We start from the raw sequence: 14806 nt of genomic DNA on the forward strand, positions 1-14806 counted from the left end.
AAGGGTTTGCATCCTTATCTCCTCTGAGAGGCGAGAGCGGCCCTTTTCAGGATTGGATGTCTGGAGAATCCGCTCACACACACACACATGCATGCACACGCGCAGTCGTGTGCATGCATGTGTGTGTGAGCGGATTCACAAGGTATCCACTGCTAGTAAGTGACCTTTTCGAGCACATCTGATTGCTATTACGCTCCATCTTAACCATCCATTTCACTTTTTGCCCGATGCTGCGTGTCTTCTCCCTATCGATGTCCTCCCGCCCTATCAGTCTCTCACGTCCACTTGCCCTCTTCATTTGTTTCCTCAATTTCCCTGTCCCCCCCCCCCCCCCATCTCCTGCTCCTTTCAACCTCCCCCATTATCACCACATCCTCTACGCCCCTCTCTTCCTCCAGTTTCTGGCTTCTGACTGACAGCGCCGACGTGCCCGACGTGAAGCGGGATGCACCGGCAATGACCGGCCTTTTGTATCGATTTGCTCATCTTCATCATCCATCATGGTGTGCACACAGAGCACAAACACACACACACACGCGCACACACCGCCTGCAGCAACGGGAAACCTGTCCGGGTCCCAGGCCTAGTAAACTAATCACATTACCTTGATGGAGTGGACCAGTGATCCTCACAAGGCCGCAGTGCTGAAGAGAAGAAGAGCATCTCCTATTTTTGTGTCACTACTTGCGCTAATGTTGAAACAACAAAGAGGCAATGTGCGTTTTCCTTCTTTCTTACACTGATTATTTTAAGCTACATGTGTATACAAACTATAACACACCGGGTTTAGAATGAATACTGTACTTTTCAAGATCATTTCAGAATGCTGTTGCCCTTTCTTTAATATCTGCATATTGTATGGTTACCATAGCAACTATAAACTGAAATGACATACCAAACACAGTTTACTGACAGGGTGCAGATTAATCACATTTATGATGGTCCATTCTGTTTGATTTTGTTTTAAAGGCTGTTTGGGATTTACAATAGAAGAAGAATTAGGATTGTTTGAATGATTGATTTGTTTAAACTTTTACTGCTCCCATGTGTGCCATCCGTTCTCTCCGTAGTGAAGTTGTTAGACGTGTCATATATGGCCTTTTGCAAATAGCAGAGGTCACTCAGACATCTTGCATTAAGGCTTGAGCTGGTACCGCGTGGGAGATCACAACCACTCTGCTGCAGATTCCTGTCGCCTGCTCTCGTTGTGAATGGGAGAGGCCTGTGGTATTGGCAATACAACTTTAGGTCTGTCAGTATCAATGTTCAGAATTGCCCCCCACCCCAAGTACCTAACGTGAACAAGTTATTATTATTGCATCAAATGTCACCTTCACCAAACGTTTTTGGATTCCAACGCTGCGGATGCCATCAGGTTGCATGCCGTAGTTTCATGATTCACATTTTGTCTTAATTCCACAGAGAAGAAGATGGAATCTTTTGTATTGCACATTTCACACGTGTGATCTCAATTCGGCAATAGAGATGTCTGGAAATAAAGCGAACTTTCCGTCTCTCATCCCGATAGCGGGTGCTCGAAAAGAATATTTATTGTCTCATCAAATCATCGCCGTCTATTTCATTTTAAAAAAAAGGAACCTTTGTGAACCCTTTAATTACTTTGAGTGTTTTAAGAGACGTCGTGACTAAACCACGGTTTATCTTTCAATGCCACGCGATAAACGTCGTCTCCTTTTAAAGAGAGCTGAAATCTCTCCACTCGGGGGGGGGAAGTGATGAGGTTAAAGACTACACTCAATGGTTGACAAAGGGAAGAATGTGCATGTGACCTCGGTGCGGCGTGCACGCTCACCAAATCAAAGAGCCGACGATGAGTGTCGTACGGAGGTGTCTGAAGCGTGTACAAAAAAAAAAAAAAAAAGTTTGCTGGAGGTTACGGAAGACGCAACGCGGGGGCCACTGTGTGGAGGAAAGGTGAGGACGTAATAACGGAGCGCCGAGATGATTAGACTGTCTGAAGCAGATAGAAGCCATGAAAAGGAAAGATTTCAAAGCATTAAACGTAACATCTGATTCATAACCATCCTTGATCTCATATCTTTCTGCGAGCTGAATCTTGAAAGAATGGAATAAAACGGGCTAAGTATTGGAAGTTGTGAATCAGATGTCAGCCCGGGGCTTCAGACCAACAAAAGTTACACGGCTTTATTCATACGTAAAGAACCAAGCGATGGCACGGTGTCCTCTGTAAGAAAACTAATTCATTCTTATATTTCAGTCCCGACAGTCTCAGTACCGCTTTATGATCAGGGATGTAGTGTCGATATACGCTTATTTATCTCAAGATAAACTTGTGTTTTCACAGGAGGTTTGGTGTGTGTGTGTGTGTGTGACCACACCATTTATTAAGGTTTAGGAAATGGAGAGACAAATCTTGTGCCTTGATCAAAAAGAAGTCTTTCTGCTGCTCTGAACTGGATCTCCACCAGTAAAACTCACACGAACCAAACCTCCAAACACGTTATTCACACTTTGTTCATATACGGGTTTATTCCGTATTTATTCTTATTTTTGACAGTATTTTCGTGATTCACGGTGTTACAAAATACATAAAAAACAGTGTCTTCAACTACAAGAGAGGAAGTAAGAAAGAACATATCATAAGATTCTTATATGTCTAAATTATAATGATCTGATTGATTACGAGGAAAGGCAGGTGAGAAACTAAATTGCTTTGGCTTCCCTGCTTCCGTAGACGTGTGATTTGAGACAAACTAAGAGCGGCGGTGACGTCGTATGTTGGAGACCACGTGCACAACGGCGTCCTTTCCAAAGTCTCAAACCATACGTGCACTTACAAGTTGACACACTTGAACTAACACGTTATGTGAGACGCGTGTCATCTATGATTAAAGGAATTAAGTCAAATTTGTTTCAGAGCGGTAGTTGGTGACTGACATTGCCGCTGCACTAAGATGGCTGCGATGTCTCCAACTCACTGACACAAAAGACCCCAAAACTGCGGCGATGACAAGAACCTCAAAAGGTGTCTTCACCAAAGGAAACCAAAGGCATGAGCTCCTCTATCGGGTCTTTTTCCTCAGTGAGTGTACCTCATCCCCCGGGGTGGTTTCTTACTACTAGCTTGACAAAAACGTCTTAAAACAGCAGACATCTACTTGTGTGCGCGCTTGTATGCCTCTGCAACACACAAACAGACACACACATGGAGAGACGATAGTCTTTTCATTGACTTACAGGTTCGTTGTAATCCTGCTGCTGAAGGGTGCCTTGGTGCGTTAGCATTAGCGGTCTTCAACGCAGCATGGAGCCGACAACGTGGCTAACTGCGCTCCCTACAAAAACATGATGTCCTGTTGCAAAAGACTAACTGCTCCAGAGAGCAGCTGACAGTTGTCTTATGAAGCAGGTAATAGCTCTCAGAGAGATAATGCCATGCGATTATAGGAAGTATCGGAAGTTTAGGCAGCGCTCGAGGTCCACGAATCCAGCGCGAGAGTAAAAAATATCGGAAAAGATTGCGAGGCTGTGAGAGCAGAGCAGGAGACGGCTAATGCTACGCTATTAGTGGCCGGTTTGTGTTCATGGCCGGAGCGCATCGGGACGGGTCAATTATCATGAATCACAGGGAGAGCGCACAGGATTATTGGCCGTTAACTCACAGAAAGAACGTTTTAGTCCCGAGGTAATCTCCAATGTAATTCAACAGAGTATGTAACTGAGCCTCATGGGCAACAACACAATACTAAAATGAAAGCTGAAGAAATATGATGCCAGGCAGGTGTCTTTTAAAAAAAAAAAAAAACACAAATATAGATTTTCTATTTCATTCAATTCATTTTGCATTGACACTGGTAAATCCCACCCCTAAAAATACCCTTTAACATGGAGGAAGACTTGTGATATCATGAATGCCTTACTTTTGTTTTGTGGATTTCTTTGTGTAAACTGTTAATACATATTTTTTTTTTCAGCCTTTTTAGAAAGAGAAATAATGATATTCCTCGCCAGGTCTCGGTCAGATGGCCGTCTCCGTAGGTGATGGTGCGTTGGCAGGCACACACCTGATGCCGCTTCTTGGCGAGCTGGGGCGTGCTTACATAACACTGAGCTGTGAAAATATCCACATTTCCTGAAAAGGGAGGTTTGAATTCATTCAACCGGACGTCTGGCTTGTTAAATGTTTTTATTCATTTGCCCACAAACATCTCACGGCTTTAGTGTACAGCTTGAAACCGTTTTTATCCAACTCTTGGAAATTTCGTGGCATATGGGTATCGAGGAAATGCAGCGTATGAAAAGAGTAACGATCGACTGTATACCACTGTGACTGTATCACACACAAGCACAAAAACACAATCTGGATGGAGTGTGAAGATGCTAATTCACCTCAAACACATGACAATGAATTAATCACTCTGCTGGAAGTTTGATGGTCTGCAGATGTTCGCCATACTGTGAGGTAGCTTTGGTTAAAGCAGTCAGCAGGCAGTTGATGCCCCATTAAGTACCCTGGGATTCACACACACACACACATATATGCAACACATACACAGTGGGCCAGCCTGTGTGAATAATGGCACTTTTATATTAGATGTCACGGGAAAAAAACACAACAAGAGCACAAGTCGACAGCAGTGGCATCTTGGATTCTGTTTCTGTGGATCCGTTCCCTCAAGCAGAACAGCGCTCTGCTACCTTTTTGTAGTTCAACAATTTCTGAATGTAATTCTGATGTAAAATACTGGGGGAGGGATACAAAACATCAGTGCATAACACACAAATAGATCACAGCTCACTCTAGGAGTGGATATCTAAGCTTCCTCATGTGTGACAATGAACGCTCTTTGATATATATATGTGTATATATATATATATATATATATATATATATATATATATATATATATATGCAATGCTAGTTCAGATTTGTGTGATAGGGGTGACAGTAAGTGCGTGAGAGAGAGAGAGCGCGGGGATGACACGCAAGACGGATCGTGAGCCGGATTCATCCCGTCCTCCCCCGACACACTGTGAGCGCCGACCGCCTGCTGCAGCCTGCTGAGCAGCCATCGCACTCCTCAAGAGGTATTTGCTGTGGATGTAAAGTAGGTAAAGATTCATTATTATTATATATATATATATATATATATATATATATATATATATAGCTAAGATGCTTAAGATCACCAATGGGATGAACAAAAAACCGCATAGCAGCCAAGTGGAGATTGTTAAGATGTATTAAAGAAAGAAAAATGAACAGAAATGTACAAATACAGACATACACATAATAATGGATTTTTTTATGTCAGTTTTAGTCTTGGTCACAGAAGAAAGATTTTTCGTCAGACCTAAAGTAAGTATACGGGCTGAATGAATAAGTCTCAGAGTCACATGTTGAACAAAGTGTTTCCTGTGGCCATGTTGGCGACGACTGAAGCAAGCGAGCATGACACCATAGAGGGAGGGAGGGGGTGGCGAGGCGAGGGGGGGGGGGGGGGGGGGCTGGAAGCAGTTTGTCACATGCAGACGGCTGTTCATTATGCTGCGTGTCTAAATCTTCACATCATCGATCAGAGGGGGCGCCCAGCCCGTCGGCCCTGCGATGCCGACGGGCTGGTGACCGAGCCGCCGCACTCGGGGGGGGGGGGGGGGGGGGGACTCGGGAGGGAGTGTGTGTGTGTGTGTGTCACGCCAGCTGCCGGTCGCTCCTCTCGCAGGACGCCGAATGCTTCGAAGCTCCGTCGGGTCGAAAAACGTCGCTTGGACGTGTCGTGCAGGTTTCGAGGTAGTCGGGGGCGTCGATTTGAGGATTTCCTTGAGTAGCTTACAATTTGCATTCCACGTAGTCATTAAAACCCGGTTAAATATTGAGCTTTAAAGAACTCATATAAAAAAAAAAGGCTCTCAGGTCGACTACACCGCCTCTCCCTGCCCCCCCCCCCCGGCACAGGTGCTTGTGTGTGTGTGTGTGTTTGCTGAGGTGTGAGGATGATGATGATGAGTTCCGTGTTTGAGTTGACTCTCTCATGTGACGCGTGAGCCTGCGAGCAGCCGCGTAGTGTGGAGGCCAACAGCGTTTGGGCAGAAGAAGCCGCCACGTGAACACCGCGCAGGCGGGAACGTGCGCATGTGAGAGGGAGGGAGGGAGACACCGACGTAGCGCTCTGCCTCCACCTCCGCCAAATACAGAAGGGAGGCGTCAACCTGGTGGTTGGCTTTTTCTCGTGGACGGTCCTCCGTCCGCTGCAGTATGAAAACAAACAAAAGCTGAAGGGATTTGGATCCCACGAGACGCATTGTTGTGGTTTACTTTTAAACTAAGCAAGGATATGGATACCGGATATAAATCACAAACTGGGGTGATCGATATGGATTTTTGTGAAAGAAGAGAAGTTGGACTATTTGACGGTGGCACATTTCTGCAGTATTGTGCAGTGCGCTTGGTGTCAGTGGTTTTTGATTGCAGACATAAAAGTCTGCTCTTTGCCATGATGTTGAAAATGAATAAGCAGCAAAGGGTATCTAAAATACATCTACCAAGAAGCCTTTCTGCATCGCCACAGATTTTTAGTTTAATCAATTGAAATGTGCCAGACTATTTCTTGGCAGTGTGAAGAGAATCCCGTCTGAAAGCACAACTTGCTGTTTGTACACTCATTATTCAGCTGATAGGGGGATTTATTTGTACTGTTTTCTCCGTTTTCTCTGGTTTTCTTCCAGTCTTCATAGTAACCAAAGCTTTTTGGCTCCACGTTCATTTTTTCAACACACACACATGAGATTGGTTTTGATGTTCCCATCAGACAAAAGTATATTTTTCCACAACTAATCCTTCAAGTTCTGGATGTCCAGTCCTTTTTACAGGCTGCTAGGATGTATATTAGGCAGAAAACAGCCTTCAACTTTGCCAACTTTCACCCAAAATGATTGGATACCTTCAGCTCGTAGGATCCCACACAACTCACAGGCCTTTCGGACCACGCAATAGTATAATAATTGGTGCACCGGGTGTATAAATCGAAGGGTCCAGGTTAAAACGTCCTTAGAAAAAAGTTCCCCAATACATTGTCCGGAACATTTGTTTCATTCAGGATGTTCTTGACTTTGACTTTAAATAATTCTCAACATTATTGATGATACTGTGTCACAGCCGTCGCTAAAACACTTTCACTTAAAGTCCCAGCTGAAGGTCCACCAGGGACGGTCTCAATGTCAAGGAATGAAAATGAGAATAATTCATTCCAAGACTCTCCATGGCACCAGTGGGAGGGATGAATAAACCAGCGCGCTGCAGCCAAGGACGAGTCCTTTACTCTTGGAGTCGCTGGAGGTGTCACCCTGAGTCTGATCCAGTTTGAAGCTGACAACTACCAAAAGTGTTACACCCACCTACGACAAAAACATTTCATTACTATCAAATATCTAAAGGCACAACCTTAAAGACATCGAACCCATCCTAAGTGCACCAACGTGCTCTCCGGACTGCGGGGAGCTGGTGTGAGTTTGCATCGCACACCGGGAGTTTTGGAAGCTTGTTCTTTGTTTTTTCTGTGCAGCAATTTCGCTCTAATTCTGCTTTATTGCTTATCTCCTGCCAGGCCTATTAGAAGGTTTCAAAAGCTTGCACTCTGCACGCTCCAATAAGTCTTTTTTTGTAGATTTTGATTTGCTAATCTGTAAGGCTGTATGATTCTGTGTGTGTGTGTGTGTGTGTGTGTGTGTGAGCGAGGGCAGGTGACCGACATCAGGAGAGGCCACAGGGGACTTTTTGCATCAATCAGCTGATAACATGTTCAGTGATTCCTATTATTGAACTTAAATAACATAATTTCACTGACTGAGGACCAAGCTGTTATCTGTAATGAGCAGGTATTAGACCTCAGTGTGTGTGTGTGTGTGTGAGAGTGAAAATCACAGAGACTACAACAAGAGAGAACCCCCCCCCCCCCCCACCTTCTCCTCCTCAAACACACACCTGCCAGTACGGAAGCAGGGCGGCGGCTCCGGAAAGCACACAAACAAAAGTGAAGAGAAACCTTGCAGCATCGTAAGCGGGATGCCGATAGATTTCCTTCGCAGAGAGTAAGTAGCCGCTCGCCCTTCAATGTCGCATTTTAAGCATGTAATCAAGTCCACGGTAATTGAATACGTGGTGTGCATGCAGAGGTGCGAGGAGAGGGGCGGGCGGGCAACAGAGAGACCGGGACACAAAGGAGAGACGGCGAGGAAAGAGGAGGTGAAAGGAGACGGAGGGCGGAGGATGAAGGAGGGAAACAAGCAGAGGAGAAAGATGGAAGGGGTGGATGAGAAGAAAGCCAGACGCAAAGGGGACGAGGAAAAAGGGGGTGAGGTGATGAGACGAGGGAATGGGAAGGCCCCGTGTGAAGGAGAAGCACAGAGGGAACAGGAGGGGGAAACAGATGGAGAGAAAGAACAAAGAAGCAGAAGAAAGAGAGCAGAGCGACAGCAGAGGAACCCAACCAGCCACATATCTCCCCCCCCTCCCCCCGCCCCCACACCCACCGCTCTGCATTTTGGAAAAGGACGATGAGCAGCTGGGAGCCGAACGGATTCTGTCAAAGTCCACGAGACGCGGCGGGCATCGCGGCGCGTGCGGCATGCGGCGTGTTCGTGTGACTTCATCCAGTGTAGCCGGGGCTCAGGGAGCCGACTGCAGAGGTAATTATCTCCCAAGCAGAGTCCCAAGTGCAGAGAGAGAGAGAGAGAGAGAGAGAGAGCTTCCCTCTGTTCGATGAAGAAGTGGGTTTCTGTGATTCTTCTCATCTTTTGGTTTTCCAAACCTTTAGAGCTTCGGGCTTCATGCGAGAACAACAACAGTTACTCAGGAGAACGTGCAGCGTGTTCTTGTTTTTTTTTGTTTTTTTTACTTCTTCTCTGCAGCTATGAACACAATTCACAAACGTTGGTGTGCAGTCACACACGTATTACATCGAAGGACATTTTTAATCATTGTCACGAGATGGAGTTTCATTATTTCCACATTTTCATTATTAACAAACGTAGCAAACTAATTCAAAGTGCAGGAAGTTTGAAGCCTCCTTAATGATATTTAGCCGTTTTTTCCGTGCAATTAATTAATTAATTAATTCTGCTGCTGCTGATATTCTTATCTCATATAAGAAATAAAAAGGTGTTAATAAATTAAACACTATGCGAGGATTATATTCAAGTAAAACAAATCTAAATATGTAATGAAATAAAAAAAAGCCATCTAAGAGTCAATAGATATGGATCGTAATACGTAAATGACTTTCCTGCTAATGGCGAGACTGGAGTTTAAAGGTCTTTACCGGGTAGAAGAAATTCTTTGTCCTTTTTTAAAAGCACTCTAAGTCCCGCCCTTCCTCAGCTGTGTGGCCCTTTCAATCAGACGTTTCGATTCCACAATCCAAATATGAAACAACCATCAAAACCAATGAAACCAGAACAACTCTTTTTGCAGAATAGAAAATTGTGGTATTTCTTCTTTTAAAAAGTAACACCGTCTTGCTTTAACAAAGTCGTTATTTTGTGTCCTTGCAGTGAACTGAACACATCAATTAAGCGCTTGTTTTGTTCTCTCAGAAGAAGTCATTAGAAGTTTTCATCTTCTTCTCCCACTCTGTCTTCGTCTTTGTCCCTCCCCTTCGACCCCCCCCCCCCCCCCCCCCCCGTTCCCGCGCCGTGCCAGGCGCCGCCGCCGCCTGCTGCCTGCTGCTGCGGCTCCCTCCTCCGTCACGGCGCCGTCTCTCTTGGCCTCTGCGTTGCCCACTGAGGCAGCAGATGAAGAGCAGGCCTCCGTGGACGGAAAGGCAACAACGCGCTGCAGAGAATATCTCCTCTCTCTCTCTCTCCCTCCCTCTCTCTCTCCGCTCCGCCGAGCGCCAGCTCGCCCCTCCGTTTTCCATCCCGAGATCAATCTATTCTCTCTCACATTCCTTTCAAGTGCTCCCAGTGCATGCTCTCCAGCAGAAACCGCACACGGAGCCAAACCGGGAGCTGTGGTTTGACTATTCATCAACCGCAAAGGCACGCTAAAAGCTCCTGTGAGACAAAGAGGGGGGGGGGGGGGGGGGGATGTGTGAAGGACACACTTCTCCCTGGGGATTAAAAAAAAAAAAAAAAAGCAGCTAATTCCTGTTGGAAACCACAGTCTTCGCACACTACGGACATGCGACAAGTGATCAAATGACCTCCGCTTGATCAGAAGACTTTTTTTCTTCTTCACTGAACAAAAGATAAATGGTTTGAATATTATATGTGTTCAGACTTGGCTGGGAACATGTGCCACCTCCCACACAGGCACCAGTACAAGCCAGTCAGCCATGTCACTCACTCATCTGCATGTTAACTGCATTCTTCATTGTAATCTCTCAGAAGGAAAGGCAGGACTGGTTTGGGCATACACAATGCATAGTGTTACTAGCCTTTATATATATTCAGCCATTATATCTTATTGTATTGAGAAGTAGAGAACTCCACAAACAAGGAGTGAGACGCATATTGCAGGATTGAATGAACAGCGCTTTACACACAAGGAAAAGGGGAGAAAGTGCGATTGTGGGTTTGATCCTAAATAAGGGCGAGGGGAAACATCACAGTTCCAAAACTTGATGAGCGTCAAACTATTACATGTAAACACATGTGGCAGATTTCCTAGAGTATAGAGTACGATGAGGGGGGAGGGGGGGGCCTTAAATCCATCCACTCCCACTTCAAGGGTCACAGATGGAGGCTCCTGACAGTGTCCCAATGAGCCCTGAAACACTGCGTCGGAGGGCAGTTTGAGGGAGAGCAAAGCGGCGATGCAGAAAGTAAGGCAGTAAGTGGGGGTGAGAGTGTGCCATGATTCAGTGAGGTGGAGGGACTACCCCCAAGGACACATCAGGCATGGGTAACAGCAAATGGATTACATCGTGCTTTTAGTTTGATCCTTGGTATTTAGACAAAAAAAACGAGGTTGTTGCAAAGCAGCGCATGCATTATTTCTGCAGGCGGATTTCATTCCGAAGGGGGGAGGTTTTCACCCGTTCTCCTTTTTTTTCCCCCCATAAAGGAGACATAAGCAGAGCAGGGTCACCGGCGCATGTGCGGGAGCAGCAAGCGTCGCGTTCCAAAAGGCGCCGAGTCCTTTCAAAGCGAAAAAAAAGAAACGCCGCCGCCGCTGTCAGACTGCAGATCAGCTCCTGCTGTCGCTGGATCGTGACCCCGGAGGCACGGAGCCCCGGCTCCCTCAGCGACACTTCACACCGGCGCCGCGATTAATAGTCATACCAAGCTGCGGCTGGCAGGAGTGTGGGAGGGAAGTGATGAAAGAGAATTTTTTTGAGACGCTGAAGTGTTGCAATTTGTGAGTACTTGTGATTACTTGGAGTGCGAGGCTTGCTTGTCTAAAGAATCTACTGTTCCTAAAGGGGGGGAGGGGGGGGTTAGCTGGAAGGGGAGAGGTAGGAATTGAACATGACATGAGTTGCTGCTTCCTGTGGCGCGTCTTCCCCGTATCTTTGTCTTTGTTTAGCTTGAATCTCCCACCCGGATGCCAAGGTTTCTCTCCAGATTATACGGCTGTAGTGTGACACCTCTTGAAAGTGTCCCTGGGGAGGTTTCGCCCTTTCAAAACGCCGTTGCCGTGTTTGTCTTCCCTCTTTATCGTCTTTTCAGATGTTACAAATCGTGTATTCCTCGCGGGTTTGCAACCACGCGTTTACTTCCCTCCTCGTCTCTCTCTTCTTCCTCTCTCTTCTTCTTCGCTCCATGGGGGGGGCGACGAAGAGAGAGCTGGCCGCCGCTCGCGGGGAGGGGACGAGGGATCCCTCCGTCTGTCTTCGGGAGGACAATGAGACACACAAAGGGGGAGAAATAAGGGGAATTATTGACAAGTAGTAAAACTGCGAGACAGTGATACTCTTCATCTCTGACGCCGTCATTAGAACAAACCACCGGGGCCAAATGCGCTCTTCTGAACACTCGTAACTACTCCGAGCTCGATGCAACCCTGGCTCTCGAGCTGGGCCCCCTGCTGATTCTCTTAATACCTCCCTTGATTCAGATTAATGACCTCATTCATGCTGGCTCCATTGTAAATCTAATAAATGAACTGAGAAGAATACGTTGCAAAGTATTCCCAGGAGTGGACCTGTGTTTTCTGAGAGAAAACACAGCTTTCTTTTGTACAGAATTATCAACGTCCCCTGGCTTGGTCGAGTCCTCTGAGGACCAGGGAATCGGAGGACTCGAGTCATTGTTTGGTGCAGCTAGATGGAGGCTCACAGTGACTCACAACAGAAGGCTTCAAGCAGTGTGTGTCAAAAATGACATTGGTGAAATGCAGTGATATTCAGTGACTCATTCCAAAGCTAAAAGAAGTCAATTGGCATGAAGTTTAAGAATGAGGAGGGAGGAGATGTCATGTGACACTACTCCGGACTCTACTGTCAAAGGTCAGAGGGGAAAACCGAGCCGCTGCATCCATCCAGCCACAAAGAGTCTGTTAACAAACCCTCTGTCTGATCAGGTTCGCTGTGTATTGTATCAGTACAGTGTTATTTTATCCCCCCCCCCCCCCCCCCCCAGCTTCACAAATCAAATCTCTAAAAACAAAAGGAACCCATTACGTCTGTTCTTTATTTCTTGTATAACAAAACTTCTCAGACGTGACAATAGGTTTAAAATAGCCCGGGAAAGAGTTGAAAGAAGCCCTGTTTCTTGGGTCTAAACGTCCACTTTGTGGATGCTGTGATTTATGACATTGCTCAGCAAAGTGGCCCTAATGTCCTCTGAAATATGTCCCTGTCTGTTGCCGGGTGCACTTCTTCTTCTTCTTCTTCTTCTTTGTCCCCGTCCTCGCGCTCTCACTACCCCCCCCCCCACCCCCCCCGTGTGCAGAGTGCTCCCTAAATGGGTGAACTCACCTCACGTCTGTTTGTTGTGTGAAGGCTCAGACTGATTGGTTTTCAATTCATGCGTGTGTGTGGGGTGGCGCCGCCAATTTCACATATTTTGCATTTTGAATAGAAGTGTTTTCCAGTGATTGCAGTATATTTCACACATTGTGTGAAGAGTGTTGCAGAATAGCAAGGACGGTACCAAGGCTAACTTCAGTTTGTTAAAGGTGCCTTTAACAAATATAGTGTTTTCTTTTTTGCATTACGTTTAACTTTTGTTCCGTTAAAGCAAAAAATCATAAACTTTCCTTTAATCTTACCAGGTCCTTATTTTGCTAAAAACTTTGAGTTATTTTTTTTTAATTGACTATATGAAGGTTAGAATGGTAGATACAGGTGAAACTCAAACAATTTGAATATCGTGTAAAAACTCAAGGTGACTAACTAATATATATATAGATATATATATATATATAGCCATAATCAGCAAAATTATATCAAATAAAGGCATGAAATATCTCACTTTGCATGTAATGAGTCTATATAATATATCAGTTTCACCTTTTAAGTTGAATTACTGAAAGTAATGAGCTTTTGCAGGATATTCTAATCTTCCACCTGTATAGCCAACTATGATTCATCATTCCAAACAGGTGGTTCTAACCTCCAACTGATGGGCAGTCACCTCGCCAACCTCCACACCTCTCTGGGCTTGTGGATGACAGTTCAGTGGTTCACTTCAGCATTAAAATAGTATTTTATTTGTCTTCTGTTGCAGCAGAGGCACACGAAGCGAATATATATATATATATATATATATATATATATATATATATATATATATATATATATATTTATGCACAGAAGTTTCCTGGGTGGAATTCGCTGTTAACTGTGACACGACTTTGTAAAGTTAGCTGTGTTTGTTTGGTATATTACATTATCATCTTTCACAAGTGTGCGGCGGTGAGAATCTCGCTCCAGATTGTCATAACCACAGGCAGGCGATATAATAAGATCTAAGGGATCTGCCTTCCTTTTGGCCAAAGATTGCTGCTGCACCTTCGGGGTACACATCTCCTTGCCAGAGAGAGAATTCATTGCCACATGTGGTTTGGATCGAATAGATTACCAACTGGGATAAAAAATAAATAAAAAAAAGAGTGGGGCTGATAAAGTAGGGGGGGGGGGGGTGGCGGCACACAGAATGGAGCACAAGATAGACTATAAAAAGGAACGGAAGGAGAAGATAAGACAAAAAATGGGGAGGAAAAGTGCAAAAAGAGAGGTGTTAAGTGGGAAAAATGAGAGACCGGTCTCTGGGAAAAGGGAAAGAGGCACGAGAGCCGACAGACCACCTGCCATCTGCATTTCCACTTCCCCCCCCCCACTGACCAAATCTCTGCTGCAGGTTGTCCTTTCTTCTCTCTTTTCTGTTCCACTACCATTCCCTCTCCATCTCCACTCCCCCCCCCCCCGTCACTCCTGACGTCGTGACTCATTCTTCATCCCGTGACAATTTGCTCCTGAGGTACAAGCTCGGCTCTTAACGGGAGCAGACACACAAAGCGAATGTTTCCGACTTATTTATAGAAATGCAGTTATGGAGAGAGCTGCTTCCACTCGCACGGTTTTGCTAGCATTAAACGCATGTTTGCAGTGGGGGAGGAAGTCCTTAAATGATCCACCCCAAAAAAGTACCCAAAGCAAAACTTGACTTGTCACTTAAGCAAATTGGTTGTCAGCAAGTTGTGCCGAATTGCCCCCTTGGTGGGGCTGTAGGTGCAGATGTTGACCCCTAACCACTGTGTAGCAAGAACATGGAAACGAAAGAGAAAAGCATTGCAACCAAAGTCCACTAATTCAATCAAAAAAATGCATAACCCCACCCGTGCCTGTACTCGCTCTCAGGGCATTTCATTCTGAAGCACAAA

This window comes from Pungitius pungitius, chromosome 13, assembly GCF_949316345.1.
Source record: "Pungitius pungitius chromosome 13, fPunPun2.1, whole genome shotgun sequence".
NCBI lineage: Eukaryota > Metazoa > Chordata > Actinopteri > Perciformes > Gasterosteidae > Pungitius > Pungitius pungitius.